The sequence below is a fragment of the Copidosoma floridanum genome, unplaced genomic scaffold (assembly GCF_036245765.1).
Source record: "Copidosoma floridanum isolate Cflo_tuat_1 unplaced genomic scaffold, Cflo_Japanese_pri ptg000021l, whole genome shotgun sequence".
Taxonomy (NCBI): domain Eukaryota; kingdom Metazoa; phylum Arthropoda; class Insecta; order Hymenoptera; family Encyrtidae; genus Copidosoma; species Copidosoma floridanum.
In genome coordinates, this window is record NW_028321898.1 from 3439645 (window position 1) to 3455004 (window position 15360).

Sequence of the window (15360 nt, forward strand, 5' to 3'; positions counted from 1 at the left end):
AATGAGCGTTAGTGGCTGAATCCACTTAAAATAACAATATATATCTGTATTATACAGATATTTTGGTGAGGCAGGCGATAACCCCTCATCAAATATTCGATTAGGAAATTTATGTAAATATTTTTATCTGTTTCATCTACTTCTTTGTGAGTTGTATAATAAATGATATAGTAAGTCATTAATTTTTCTGGCATATTACTTACAACTCTTTTGTTCAAAAAATATGTATATTTATTGTGAGACGTTAATGTAGCTTTTTTATTGAAAAATCACTAATGATATTAAAAATATTAAAATATACATAATTTATTTTTCTCGTGCAAGGAAATTTAAGTTTTAATTTTCCCTTTTCCTATATGTAAGAACAGTGAGAAGAATTTTTCATTCATAGAGCGTACATTGTTTTTCAAACAAAAATATGAACAAACATAACAAAGACTAATTAAGTTTTCTTTTTTCCGTCTGCTGAACTGAGATTGTCAACTTTCAAACTCAACAGTAATAATACAATACTTATAGAAATAGTAGTGATTGTAGTAGTAATAGTTGCATTAATATAGTAATAAGTTTCATACACTGATTCATCTCCAACTTCAAATTTGGACTTCAAGTTATCTGTAGATATGAACAGAATATTTTTTTTCTTAGAATTTGAGAATTTAAATCATTTTTTCACTTCTTGTCAACATTGTTTTAATTTTACAACATAGTTTTGAAAAATTAAGTAGGTGTAAAATACGCTGTTTAATTATAAAAGCTATGATATTAGGTGTTATATTTTATCACAATACTCGTACGAGTTATTTGTTCCCCTAGTCATTCGAGAATACTTTTTTAGGTTAATTTAAAGATACTAGATAATTGTTAAAACGTTGAAGTATGTTTTTAGAAGAATACAGCAAATATAAAGTTTTGTGTAAAAAAATTGCATGAAATATAAAAATTTTATTTTTACACAGTTTTAAGTAATATGTTGTTTGTTAATAATAATTGTGAGAATACTGTAAAGACAGCTTTCTAAAAAAATTAATAAAAAATTTTAAGTCGTAGTTTATTTTTGAGGGGTTGACGCACGGAGCGCACAGTGGAAAAATTTGCTTTTTCTGTATCAAAATCGTAAATGTCGAGACAGGATAGAGATATTTTTATGATTTTTCTTTATCTTACAGATAATCATACTAGGTATACAGAAAACTATAGACAATTCTGTCATATTATTGTAAACAATTATAATTTACCATCACTATTGGAAAAATTACTAGAAAAAATAAATGTCTTTTTGAAATTCCTGTTTCCCATATAATTTTCTCAAAATTGCTGTGAGAGTGGGTTTCTGTAGTTGCTGATTACGATTCTAAGGTCGGTTATTATAAACTCAAAATGGCCGATCCAATGTGGCATATAAAAACGTACATAGAAGTGTTCAAGGAAATTGTAACTACAATGAATGCTTTGTTAATTGCTTATAGCGAATTCAAGGTCGAATCCATGCATTAACATGGGGACCATTTGATGTTACCAAAATAACAGTAACACTGTTTAAATTTTTATTAAAAATTTCAGATTACAAAATGTAAGAATTGTAGTTTAATCGCAATCATCTATGCATGTGAATTCGGATAAAAGGTAAGGGTCGGATATTGGATAACAGAAATTAATAACTCCTTTTTTTATTTTTCGGTCGAAATCACAGCATCTAAACATACAATATGTGTAAACATCAGTAGTTTATTTTATTTTTCGTCCTTTAGTTACAAATGTAGTATTTCTTTTCAAAATTCAAGGTTGTATTTCCATTAAATTCTAGTAACTTATCTGTTATCATGTATAACATACCAGCAATGGCATAAAAAGGAGCTTTTTAAAATAACTTGTGCGTCTTAGTAATGTTATGAAGTTTTTCGTGAAGCTAGTAATATAATAATAATAGAATAAGAATGTTTCTTAATATAAAATACTTTAATAATGGTGAATGATATATGGGTGCGTCCAGGTAGAGCGGGTCAGCCAGCGCTCGCGAAGCATTTTTCTTGTGAAGTGTGCTTTGTTCAACTCGCTCAAAGTTAAAAGCAAATAGCTAAAAAAATTATCAAAGCACATAGATCGATAGATTATGACCTAATATTCACGATGGTGTGGTCGGTTTCTGAGGAAAAATCTTTTATCGTTAATCTTACAAGTTCAAGTCTTTATTTTTCAAGGTTTGACTTTATTTTTATTTATTTAATTTACTCTAATCGAAAGAGCAACTTTTAAACTACATTTCCTCAAACTTTCAGAGTGGAATGAGCATGGGTTTACGAATGACAAGCAAAAAAGAAAACCGTGTTGCGTGATCTAACGCCGCAGCCCAAGCTCCGCGCCACCGCACTGACTGACCGACGACGTACTGTTTTTATAACTCACTCGCGATCGAAACAAAGTATCGGAAAAATGTAAAATACAAGAAAACTATTAGATTTTCACCTCCATTGTCAGACTTATAAGAAACTATATAAATTTAAATTGAATAATATAGTACAACAAAGCTCCAAATCATCGAAACTATTGATTACACACATTTTCCTCGTTTTCGCGTTACAGGCTGGGAACTTTTGATTTTCTTCGTGGCCTTCACTTTTTTATTCACTTGACTTGTATCCGACATTTCTTGTCGTTTCCCAGTCTTTTTTATAGGCGGAAACCAAGTGGACTATTGGAATGATGAAGATTCCTTTCATTCAAAACCATAAGAGTCTTTCATAGGTCTTACACAATGATAAGTTAATCTACCAGGAATCGTTAATGCTTTATCGAATCTGTTCTTCAACTTTTCTTTTTCAGCCAAATAATCATCTTTAATTGTATACACACATTCAATGTCTTAGAAGTAAGACGTTGCTCAATCATACAAACTTTCTGGAGTCAATGTATTGTTCAAGGTTGTTCTTAAATTTGCACGGCGCACATTAGTTTTAATTGAAGCTCCAATCCTATCACACGCGTTCTTTCCGTGAGTGGTAGCATGGAAGTGCCATTCCGCTTCGACATTGAAATCTTCTATACGGCTTGATAAATTTCGAAAATTATACTTATTTTTGAAGTGTTGGGCAGCCCCATCAGTAAAGTATATAACCTTGTTAACTGTTTAAAATTTTTTTTTTGCGGAAATTAATTATGATTTTTTGGGGGTGGTGGATCACTATAGTGGCTAAACTACACTAGTTGTTGTTATAGTGAAAAGATTGGGCTGCCTCTTAAGCAACAAAAGCGTAAGTTTCTGAGAAATCTAGAGAAATTAAAAATTCACCACTCTGTAGTGAGTTTTTTAGTTGTTGGTAATACGCTGATTGTTTTTTTGCAAGAAATGAATGAGTTTTCAGTTTAACCAACTTAACCAACAAATCAGCAATAAATGTTTCAATGCAATCTATGCGTGTAGTCAGGTTGGATCTATCAGTCGTGTGCCAAGATTGGTACTTGATTTGATAGACTAAAGCATCATTAAACAACTGAATTAGAGTCGATTGAAGTTGACGAATACCAGGACACTGAGTACATTTATTCATATAACATTCTGGTTTAGGCTTCTCACAGATAATCTCAGGAATACACTCTTTATAATCATCAATCTTGCCAGACGTCAATTTCGATATGCTTAAGCCATTAAGCATGAGTTTCACATTTTGGTGATGCACTCAGACACAAACGGTATGCATGCCACTTACCCCTGCTAAAATACTCGGCAAACTTACTAAAACCAATCTTAATATTCGGATGATTCTCTTTAAATTTTACGTACAGCTCTCTCAAATTACAAAGTACAAGCCGTTTTGGAACGAATACTTTTTGCCCATTTTCTTCTAGGCATTTACAATCTTTTATACCAGGGAGTATTCTACTATTATCTTCATTTGCATAAACAAGACTACCGATTGTTTTACGTCGTCTTAAATGCGATTATAAGAATAAATCCCTGTTGGTTCACCATGTGTATTGTTCAATGATTTCAAGTTATGGGATTGACGTTTAGAAGCACTTGAAAAATTCACGATTCGATGTTCACTCGACGATTTGGGCAATAATTGAAGGAGTAATAATTTTTCCGATTTTGATGTATCTTTGTTACGGAGTATTTTTTGTAAATTTTATTATACTTTTTTCGACAAGTATCACAAACATGGTCGTTGTGAGTCAAATACGGAAAAACATTTTTAACTTGATCTGGTACGTTTCGAAGCGTTTTGCAATGTGTAATAGCTTCTTTGTGAGGATCAAAGCAATGATATACACCCATAATAATGATAGCATTTAAAAGAATGTGGAATTGATGGATAGTTTGGAATGATGGATTTGGAGGTTACATAACCATTATTGAATAATACTTACTCGCGTTCTATATTAAAGTATCAGATTGAACTACTCTTGAAAGAAAGAAAAAAGCAAAACATTATTGCACACGAATAGTTGACTTATCCACTGTAAAGAGCACAACTTTTTCTGAACTAAGATTAATTCTCAAAAGAAGTTTTCACAAGAATCACTCGTTCAATGTAAACATTACAATCAAGCTATCGACGTGGTAACGGCTGCGGCGCGCGGCAGCACGGTGCTCGCGCTTGGGCAGCAGCGTCTGATCACGCAACACGGTACTCTTTTGCTTACCATTCGTAAACCCATGCTCATCCCACTCTGAAAATTTGAGGAGATGTAGTTTAAAAGTTGCTCTTTCGATTAGAGTAAATTAAATAAATAAAAATAAAGTCAAACCTTGAAAAATAAAGACTTGAACTTGTAAGATTAACGATAAAAGATTTTTCCTCAGAAACCGACCACACCATCGTGAATATTAGGTCATAATCTATCAATCTATGTGCTTTGATAATTTTTTTAGCTATTTGCCTTCGACTTTGAGCGAGTTGAACAGAGCGTACTTCACAAGAAAAATGCGCTGCGTGCGCTGGCTGGCTCGCTCTGCTTGGATGCACCCATATCTCCCTATATTATATAGTAATTTTAAAGGGTAACTTCACACATTCTCCCATCCCCTCTACTGCTCCGTGACCCCCCTCTAAATGACGTAAAATTTTATCGTTTTTTACCTTATTTTCATTAGGTTACGTTTTAAATTATAAATAATTTTTTAAACTTTATTATCTTTTATTCGAAAGTGCTTTTCTTTGAAGCTACACAGTACGCAATAGTTCCTTACAATTTGATTCAGTAAAAAAAAATACGGAAAGATACCTAATAAAAGGGTAAATTATAAAAATTTAGAGGTTGTTATTAAATTGTTCTGAGGTTTTTTGAGAAAATATGAATTCAAAAGAGTTATTCTTATCACAATTGTTATGATGTATAAAAGATGACAAAGAAATAAATAGAATTGTCTTATGACATGCGCAGAGAATGTATAGATTACTTCAGAAATTTTTTGAAAAACGTTGTAAGTTTGACGAAATTTGCGTCTTCGTTCGTCCTTAAAATCGACTGAGTAGTATTAAAGCTCTTACAGCACTTATCATTTCAAAAACGCCGGAGAAATCAATCTTTATACTTGTCAACAGAATTAAAACTTACAATCCCTTGAGATTCTTTTCTAGGAAGTTAGCATGCTAACAAGTAACTTTTCGAAGCTTTTCATTATTTTACGTTCATTTTATTCATATGTATTCTCAGCTAATTTTTGTTATCTTTTTATTCTTAATGTTATTGCTATAAATTTACTTATGTTGTTAATAGCAGATTTTTTCATACTTAAGGTTTATTATTTTTTTTCAGGCAGCTAGAAGAGTCCTGAAGAGTTGGTGTGGACGTGACTGTAATATTTTTGTGTATGGTTCAGCGCCATTAGGCTACAGTGAAAGTCAATTCTATGAGTTAAATAAAAAAAAACAATTGACAAGAACGTTTTATTTTCTTGGTCGATACTTGTATGGACCAATAAACTGTCAAAGCGAGCATCAATGGTTGAATTTTGAACAACTCAAAACATGTTTACCAAAAAAATATTGCCAAAATATGACTCATTTTTTTGACATTAGTCTAAATAACTAAAAAATAAATTTTGTACTCTTTATTTTAAAGATATTACTGCAATCTTTGTCCTTTTTGGGTATTGTAAATATTATTAAAAGAAATTCCTAAATTCTTGCTTTTCTGAGTTCATATTTATTTAATTGACATTATACGCTAGAAAATACCTGCTGATAGCCAGTAGTAATTTGATATTTATTTCGTAACTAAACATCTTTTTAGATCTATTATTCGTACTGAGTATAATTTGACTATACTTTTCTGAGCAACTGAGCATTACTTCATCTAAATTCTGAAATCATTCCGAAAATCAATGAAATTTTCGAGTATTCCCTCAACTAAAAGTTACTCTTAATTAAGAATTTGATTCTAAGGTAAAATTGAATTTTCTTGTAAGAGTACTTCTCAAAGGTGTGCTTAATTTTTCAGTTGCTTTATTGTATAATGATTATAAGATGCACGAAACGGTTTTTCGGAGGATGTTTATGACATCTGTATAAGTAATTTTTGTTTGTATGTGTTATTCTTTATTTTTTACGTTAGAAAATCATGACACTGGGCGTATCTACTGAGGTTAAAGTGTTCGTTTTTCTTCATTGGCACAATTTCCGAAGCTTAGTTGTCTCGGACATACAATGTATGCGATATTCTATAAAATTACTATACTGAGTTATCGCTACAGCCTAGTGACATAGTCGCTGAGGCCGCCATCTCATCCTTTATTTGTAGGATCAGTTGAATTATAGTCGTCCTCCATGTACACTAAATAAGGAATTGATAAACGATTACTTGAGGACCAACACGTAGACATAACTACGTTTTAACATTGCCGTTCCAGAATATATATTAAGAAATACGTAAGACTGAGAAAAATATCCTCCCCGGGTGTGGATCGAACTCACAACCTCCTGTTTACTAGACACATACTCTACCACTTAAGCTACCGAGGAACCATACGTTCACTCACGCCGCAGGTTTAGATAAGTTTCCATTCATAATTTCTGAGCTGTTTCATTTCAAGCTCGATCTCAAGATAGGTATATTGGAAAATGATTCTAATGTTTGTTGATAAGTTTAAAATTTAATATGACGTTAAGAGTTGTACGAGCAATTTCAATACAATTATGGTATCAATAGGCGTATACGTAGATGGCGGCACTTGAATGTAAGCACTCTTGAAACCATACATGCCCTTTTCTCGATAAAAAATATACCAAAGATTGATTATCAACACACACATATATGTACGTCTTGGCTTCCATGTAATCTGGAGCCATAGAATAAGCCAGTTGAATTATAGCCGTCTTCCATGTTAACACTAAATAAAGAATTAATAAACGAACACTTGAGGACCAACACGTAGACATAACTATTTTTCAATATTTTATTTTCAGAAAACTTATAAAGAAATACGTAAGAGTAAGAAAAATATCCTCCCTGGATGCAGATCGAAGACACAACCTCCTGTTTACTAATCAGTTGCTTAACCACTTGAGCCACCGAAGAGTCGTACGTACGTTCACTCATACCGTAGGTTTAGATAAGTTTCCATTCATAATTTCTGAGCTGTTTTATTTCAAGCTCGATCTCAAGATAGGTATATTGGAAAATGATTCTAATGTTTGTTGATAAGTTTAAAATTTATTATGACGTTAAGAGTTGTACGAGCAATTTCGATACTATTATGGTATCAATAGGCGTATACGTAGATGGCGGCACTCGAATGTAAGCACTCTTGAAACCATACATGCCCTTTTCTCGATAACAAATATACCAAAGATTGATTATCAACACACATATATATGTACGTCTTGGCTTCCATGTAATCTAGAGCCATAGAATAGGCCAGTTGAATTATAGCTGTCTTCCATGTTAACACTAAATAAATAATTAATAAATGAACACTTGAGGACCAACACATAGACATAACTGTTTTTCAATATTTTATTTTCAGAAAACTTACAAAGAAATACGTAAGAGTGAGAAAAATATCCTCCCTGGATGCACATCGAAGACACAACCTCCTGTTTACTAAACAGTTGCTTTACTACTTGAGCCACCGAAGAGTCGTACGTACGTTCACTCACACCGTAGCTTTAGATAAGCTCCCATTCCTAATTTTTGAGCTGTTTTACCTCAAGCTTGATTTGAAAATAGGTATATTGAAAAATAAGTCTAATGTTAGTTAATAAGGTAAAAATTTAATATGATGTTAGGAGATACACAAGCAGTTTTAATACAATTATGTGGCTCTGGATCTTATGGAAGCCAAGATGCACATATATGTGGGTATTCATCATGATTTTTTTGTGTATTTGTTATCGAGAAAAGGGTATGGATGGTTTCAAGAGTGCTTCCATAAAAGTACCGCCGTCTACGTATACGCCTATTGATACCATAATTGTATTGAAATTGCTTGTACAACTCTTAACGTCATATTAAATTTCTCACTTAACAACAAAAATTAGAATCATTTTCTAATATGCCTATCTTAAAACCGAGCTTGAAATAAAAAAACTCAAAAATTAAGAACGGGAACTTATCTTAACCTACGGTGCGAGTAAACATACGGCTCCTCGGTAGCTCAAGTGGTAGAGCAATTGTCTAGTAAACAGGAGGTCGTGTGTTCGATCCGCACCTAGGGAGGATAATTTTCTCAGTCTTACGTATTTCTTTATAAATTTTCTAAAAATCTAATTTTGAAATATAGTCATGTCTACGTATTGGTCTTCAAGTGATCGTTTATGAATTCCTTACCAGTCTTTATGTGTGGGGTTGCATTGCTACACCCATTTACTGGTCTTCTGAGTGAGATCATACCGATTATACCATGAGGAAATATCTCCAGTAAAACACTTTGACAGGTACGCTGGCACTCTCTGCACCAATGGTGCATCGAGTCCACTTATCTCTGTGTAGTCTTTGCCTGAAAAAAACTCAGAACCGTTCACTTTTCGCTGGTTTAGCTGGCCCTCTGTGTCCAAGCATTGAATCCAGACTAATTGGTATTCACGAAGAAGCCCCATGTTTCAGGGATCACTGCTAGCTGGTAAGGCCGGCATGTTGTACCTGGTGCCTGGCATTGGATCCGTTAATTCATACTTATATTCTTAACACTGTTTCGCATCCTTTCAGGTCCGAAGACTTACGGGGCATGGAAAAAACCATAGAATCATTCTAAAGGAAAATACCATGTAAAAATCCGCTCCAAAACGGACAGGGTTTTGTAGGAACTTTTTCCGATGAAAACAGTTTAAAGAATATCTTTATTCATCAGGAATCGAACCTACGACGCCTAGAACGGTGTTGCATAAGTACCAAGTACACTTACCACTGAGCCAACACCACTCGTACAAAAATTACTATAATGCATTTATCACTACTAAAAGTAGAGTATTCAGAGATGTGGATTACAAACGATTCAGTCGTGTAGTAGAATCAGTTCTGCGTTCTCGACTTCATGAGATTTGACCATAGAACTCAATGTTTTTGTGTACACTGTATAAATGCGATTTGGTTTATGATTTTGGATGCTTTCAAGTGATATTTTTTATTCCTAATACTAAGTGGAAAATTTTTTCCTCATTTCTACCAATATAACGACCACATAAGAAATAGGAATGTTTCAATATGATATTTTTTGCATATTTTTGAAGAAAAAAAATGTACAAATGTATCGTAACAAGCATAAGACCCTTAGGAGAGATTATGATTTGAGAATGCCTCGCAATAACATACAATGAATGTACATAGAGATGAAAATTGGGTCAAAAAAGCATCAAAGCTATGACACTTACAAAGTTTATCTTATATTGCACGCATAGTACAGCCACTATTACAACTATAGCTCACACGATACTACTATCTATTAGAACTATAGCTCACAAGATCTCAACTTATGACAGTTAAGTAATAACTTCCTGACAATTGCAAATTAAATAATTATCTAAAAATAACTAAGAATATTGCGATCAATACATTCAAAAATTTCGATAACAGTTCTTGTGAAAACATTCTTGTGCGAAAACCGTGGAATGTCTCTTTTAACAAATGTAAGTAACCTTATATCTATTTATCTTAATCTTTGGAATAAAACTGCATAAGAAATAGAAATTAATGTCACCAGAACACTACAACTCCAAGTTCTGCTACCTGATAAAATAAAAAACTGATGATTCTGCAGCCAAAAGTGAGGGTGGCAAATGCGTGAAAGATGATACAGTACTTTCTTCCCAAAGCTTGCATACAATGTGTCGTTTTCTTTGCTAAAACTACGGCTTTTTAACGTCATTTTAGAACTAAAAGTGCTAGATAACCTCTTGAATAAAACAATAAAAATACGTAGAAGACAGAAAAATGATTTCCTACGAGCAGTAAGCACGACTTTTTACCCAAGAAAAGTGTGACACATTACTTCCTGAAACCAGAGAGAAAAGAGTAGTTTTGAGAGTACGGAAAAATAATAGCTTTCGTCACATTTTAAAGCATTTTTGAATTGCTTCTGGGCCTTCAGTAGAAAAAATAGTGGTCAATCGTGTGCATCTGACCTGGGTGGTCTCAGCGATATCTCGGGCGTTGCTTCACAAACGCCTTTGAGCTCAGGGATCACCCTGGAGAGATGCACATTAGCAACCAAAACTACTATTGTTACTCTTATTTTTAATTTGAAATTGATAGTATGGAGAATAAATTTTGCTGAAAATTAAATATTCTTTTTACATACATTAATTATTTTTAACCTAACCATTTTGCTTAGAAAATTATAAAGTTCTGTAAGATTTAATAATAAAAAGTAAAAAAATATTGGATGCATAAATATGACGGATACACTTTTATTATTTTTTTTTGTGCTCTCAAGCTCTTTTTTTCAGTGTTCTCTTAGTTTATTCTATATATTTTGTGGAGCAGTCACCACACAAGTGTACTTTACAATGGTATTATCTAATTTTTGTATTTTGTCTGTTCAAAATTGTGCGATATTATTTTGTTTCTTGTGTAATCTAGGAATTTTTATTGTGTAAAACTTTTTTGAATGATGTTTTACTTTCTTAAAAATACGAAAAAGTATGGCTAAACTGTTATAGAACTATTTGTGTTCGTTGTAATACTATTATTACACTTTTGTCGTTTATTTGTCGAAGTCTTTTTTTTATTTTTATTAATAAAGTAGGTTGAATGTTTGTTCTCGTATAGTACCTTTCTTATAATTTGAGAGGAGGCTTGGACTAAAGAATAACTCATGAGGAACAGGAAGACTCAACTGAAAAACAAAGGAGAGAAAAAGAAACACTAATTTTTTCACTTAACAAAAAAACTTACTATAAATAATGAATCCTTAGATCTATTAGATATCATAAAAATTTGTAGAAAAACACTGTTTCAATACGCAGGCATTAGATTAACAAAGAAAACTAATGAACTAAATTTTTGTTGTTGCCCTAACTATGGGCTTTTATCAAAAAAGGTAAGAGAAAAGTCTAAAAATAGCAGAACTACGCCTTTGCGTGTGAGCTCTGAAGTGGATTGACTGCACAAACCTTATCTTTCGTCTAAACTCTATTACGCAGATCCTATTGGCTAACTTCTTACACAATTTTCAGCTTACAATTGGTATTTTTAAAAAGTATACTTGTATTTAAATTGTGTCAAAATGGGTATCAGACTTCGCAACACGATATTTCAATTTAAACAATGTAATGAACAAGTTTCTTTTAAAATTCACATATAAGCTATCATTTTGTATTTTCTAATACATAGGTTCAGTAAACCATACATGCTTGTGTGCCTATACTAAGTTCAAATCTGAACTCATTGAAAATTTAAAGTGTTAGTTCTAAACATTAGTTTCTTGATGTTTTGTATGACTAAATTAAAGTTTTAAAGTCCAAACATTAATTATTGTTATCAGTTCTACTATATAATGATACTTTTACTCTGTTTTATTAGTGTGTCCTAAAAATAGTTTTTATCACTAATTTCCATTTTATGAGTAAATTTAAAGTGCATATTCTTACGATTAAAAACATGAAAGACGGTGGCCAGACTCTTTTCCTTGATGCATGTAATTGAATCTTCTACATAGATAAAATAAAAGAGGGTTTCTACATAATATTCATTTTGCAAGATATTCCAATAGTCTCGCACACTATCATTAAGTGCTACGTCCGAAAAAAAGTAAAATTGGTGACCCAAATTCTGGTTTGTTTTATTTTGTTATCAATCATTATGTCTTTCTTCGACAAATTTTTTTATTTTTTTTATTTTGTGTAAGGACATTATTAAAGTAACAGTAAATTTTACTGCTTCTCTTTGATTTTAAGTAATTTTTATATTCTTAGACTACATTCTAAGTCTTTCAAAACATCGGTAACACTTTAATTTTTTTGAGTAAACATTTTTTTTTGTTTCGGCCTTCTAATAAAAATATCTGTGTTTTACTTGTAACTGCACAATTCTGCGTTAGAGAAACTTTTAATTATATTAAATTGAGGGAGAAATAAAGGATTGCAGTGAGCATGAATAAAATATGGACCATGATGATGGTAACATATCTATATTTATCTGCCACGTTTCGTTTGAATTTCCTAAACCTCATCAGGCAGGGTAAAATTGACTAGCATAAAAATACACACTATTAAAAATTATTAAGCACAAGAAATTTGACCATTTTAATATACATAGCAGATGTAGACGCTACACGCAAAGATCGTTTACCTGATAGAAAATTAATAAGTAAAATACATAAAGGACTAACTGGAAAGCGTTATTCTTAGTTGTCAGTCAGATCCCTACTTAACTAATATTTACAAATCATAATAAAGTAGATTGTCAGAGGTGCGAACCAAGCGAGTAGAGACTTTTTATTTTAGTTTTATTTAAGACAGTAAAGTGTTTTTATTTTCATATTACCCTTGCAACTTCGCATTCATTGACTCTGTCTGTGTGTTATTCGTTATGTGTAACCTTTATTACGATTTGTAAATATTGGTTTAGTAGGGATTTAACTAACAACTAATAATAACGCTTTCCAGTTCATCTTGAATGTATTTTATTTATTAATTTTTCATCAGGTAAACGATCTTTGCGTGTAGCGTCTACATCTGCTATGTATATTAAAATAGTCAAACTCCTAGTGCTTGATAATTTTTAGTAGTGTATATTTTTGTGCTAGTCAATTTTAGCCTGCCTAATGAGGTTTGGAAAATTCAAAGGAAACGTAGCAGACAAATATAGATATGTTACCATTATCATGGTCCATATTTTATTCATGTTCACTGCAATCCTTTATTTCCCCCTCGATTTAATATAATTAAAAGTTTCTCTGACGCAGATTTGTGCAGTTATAAGTAAAATATAGATATTTTTATGAGAAGGCCGAAAATTATAAGAAATAAAAATAAAAATTTACTGAAAAATAACAAGGTTTCATCGACGTTTTAAAAAACTAAGAATGTAATTTAAAAATATAAAAATTACTTAAAATAAAAGAAAATCAGTAAGATTTACTGTTACTTTCATAGTAACCTTACAAAAAAAAATATATGCCGAAGAAAGACATGATTGAAAACAAAATGAAACAAACCAGAATTCGGATCACCAATTTTATTTTTTTTTCGGACTAAGTGCTTGATAATTGTATGTGAAACTATTAAATTATCTTGCAAAGTGAATATAATCTTACACCGCTTTTCCATTACTCGTAGATAATTTAATCACATGAATCAAGAAAAAAGTGTGGACACCATTTTTTGTTTTCGATTTCTACTATATGCACTTATTTTTAAAATAGCTGTGGATAATTTTTCACGGAATGATTTACTGATCTGGAATGGTTATAAAGCTTGTGACCTTTTTCCTCGGGATCCAAATATCACTAATTAATTATAATGCTTAGTTAGCAGTTCTTAAAACACTTCAGATTACAAGATAGTACAAGTAAGCCAGATAGTGCCCATGCATAAGATATATTTAGTCAATTTTATCCAATGCACAAAGTCTGATTTATATAAAAATTTAGATTTATACACCCTTGATCCAAAAACTGATTCAGAAAAATCTGCCGAATTTATTGCTTTAAAATACATGTTTTTACACTGTAAAAAATTTGAATCTTATGTTGAGGTAGAATTCCCATTAGGTTCACTTACAAATCCTGTCTCTGGCAATGTATGAAATAAATTATTTAAATTATCTGAAAATTTTTTAAACACTATGGAAATTGATATCATGAATAACATTGATGAAATTGACAAATTACTAATAATCATATCCCATGAATCTGCTAAAGAAACCTGAAATAAATTTAATAGTACTTCAAGTACTGACGGTATTGATAATAATGAGTTAGGATGATATTTAGATAGATAACGCTGATTTTTTTAAGTATCATGAATCATGTTGGAAAAATAATTAATGAAGCTAGATCTGTTAGTAATAGTTATTTATATAGTGATTCACCAATACTTCCATTGGATCTTGATACTTTTCATAATTCAAATTTCAATGGAAGTAGCTGATGATTTATTTAGTGGTAAAAAATGTACACTAATACTCTATTTGTGACACTACTGTTAAAGATATATGCCGTGATAAGTGAAGCAACAAAATAAAAATAGATATCATACACTTAGTGAGTACCTCTGACAGAGCCGTCTGTCGGCAGCAAGTTTCAACAGCTAGGTGGTACAAGCTAGTAAAGGACGACATAGCGATGTAAAAAGTGTTATTTTGTTTTCAAGTTTTTTGTAAACATTGAGTACTTTGATGATTATAAACGGTTATAACGATAAAATTATGTATTCTATAACTAGAAACAAGAACATTTTGGAATAAACGCTGTTTTATATAGCTGAAATCAACAGATCAGCAAGCCTACAAGCCCGTAAGAGCGAGAGAAAGAAAGGGAAGAGAAAGGTTGTTTTACCAACTTTGTTTTAACAATTTCGTTGTTACAAATACTTATGTGCCATTGTTACGTCCGAACTTCTATAAGTGAAGAGCGGAACTCGTAGATTCGTTCTACAAACAAATAAATTTAATTTTTGTTTGTCAGAAACCAGCCATCGGCCCAAAGGCCTTATTTGCTTTTGCTTACAGTATACTTTTCTTTTAAATCGTTGGCTCAGCGTTGTGGTGTTAGGTTTCACCGAGCGATATGCATGGAGTGGTGTACGCCGAGCTGGCGTTGACTTACTATTAGAGCTTATGTCTTATGTCATACGGTATTAGCGTATCTTATTCGTCTTTTTATCTCACATCCTTGTAAAGGTCTTTATTATACGTTGTCTATTTAATTTTTTCTCGATATTCAATTTATTCATCAAGGTAAGAATTATGTGTCAATTT

The 15360-nt window shown here is 31.8% G+C and overlaps 1 protein-coding gene across 2 annotated transcripts in view; it reads left to right on the top strand.

The window, feature by feature from the left end:
- Nucleotides 1-15360, top strand: part of mRpL46 (mitochondrial ribosomal protein L46) — a 378489-nt gene that overhangs the window by 170491 nt on the left and 192638 nt on the right. The window contains exon 4 of one of the 2 annotated variants that reach the window (XR_016293160.1): nucleotides 5761-6121. The exons of the other annotated variant lie outside the window; for it this stretch is intronic. The gene's annotated coding sequence lies outside the window, so the exon portion shown is untranslated. Of the gene's footprint in view, nucleotides 1-5760; nucleotides 6122-15360 lie in introns of those variants that run through there. 2 annotated transcript variants of the gene reach the window in all.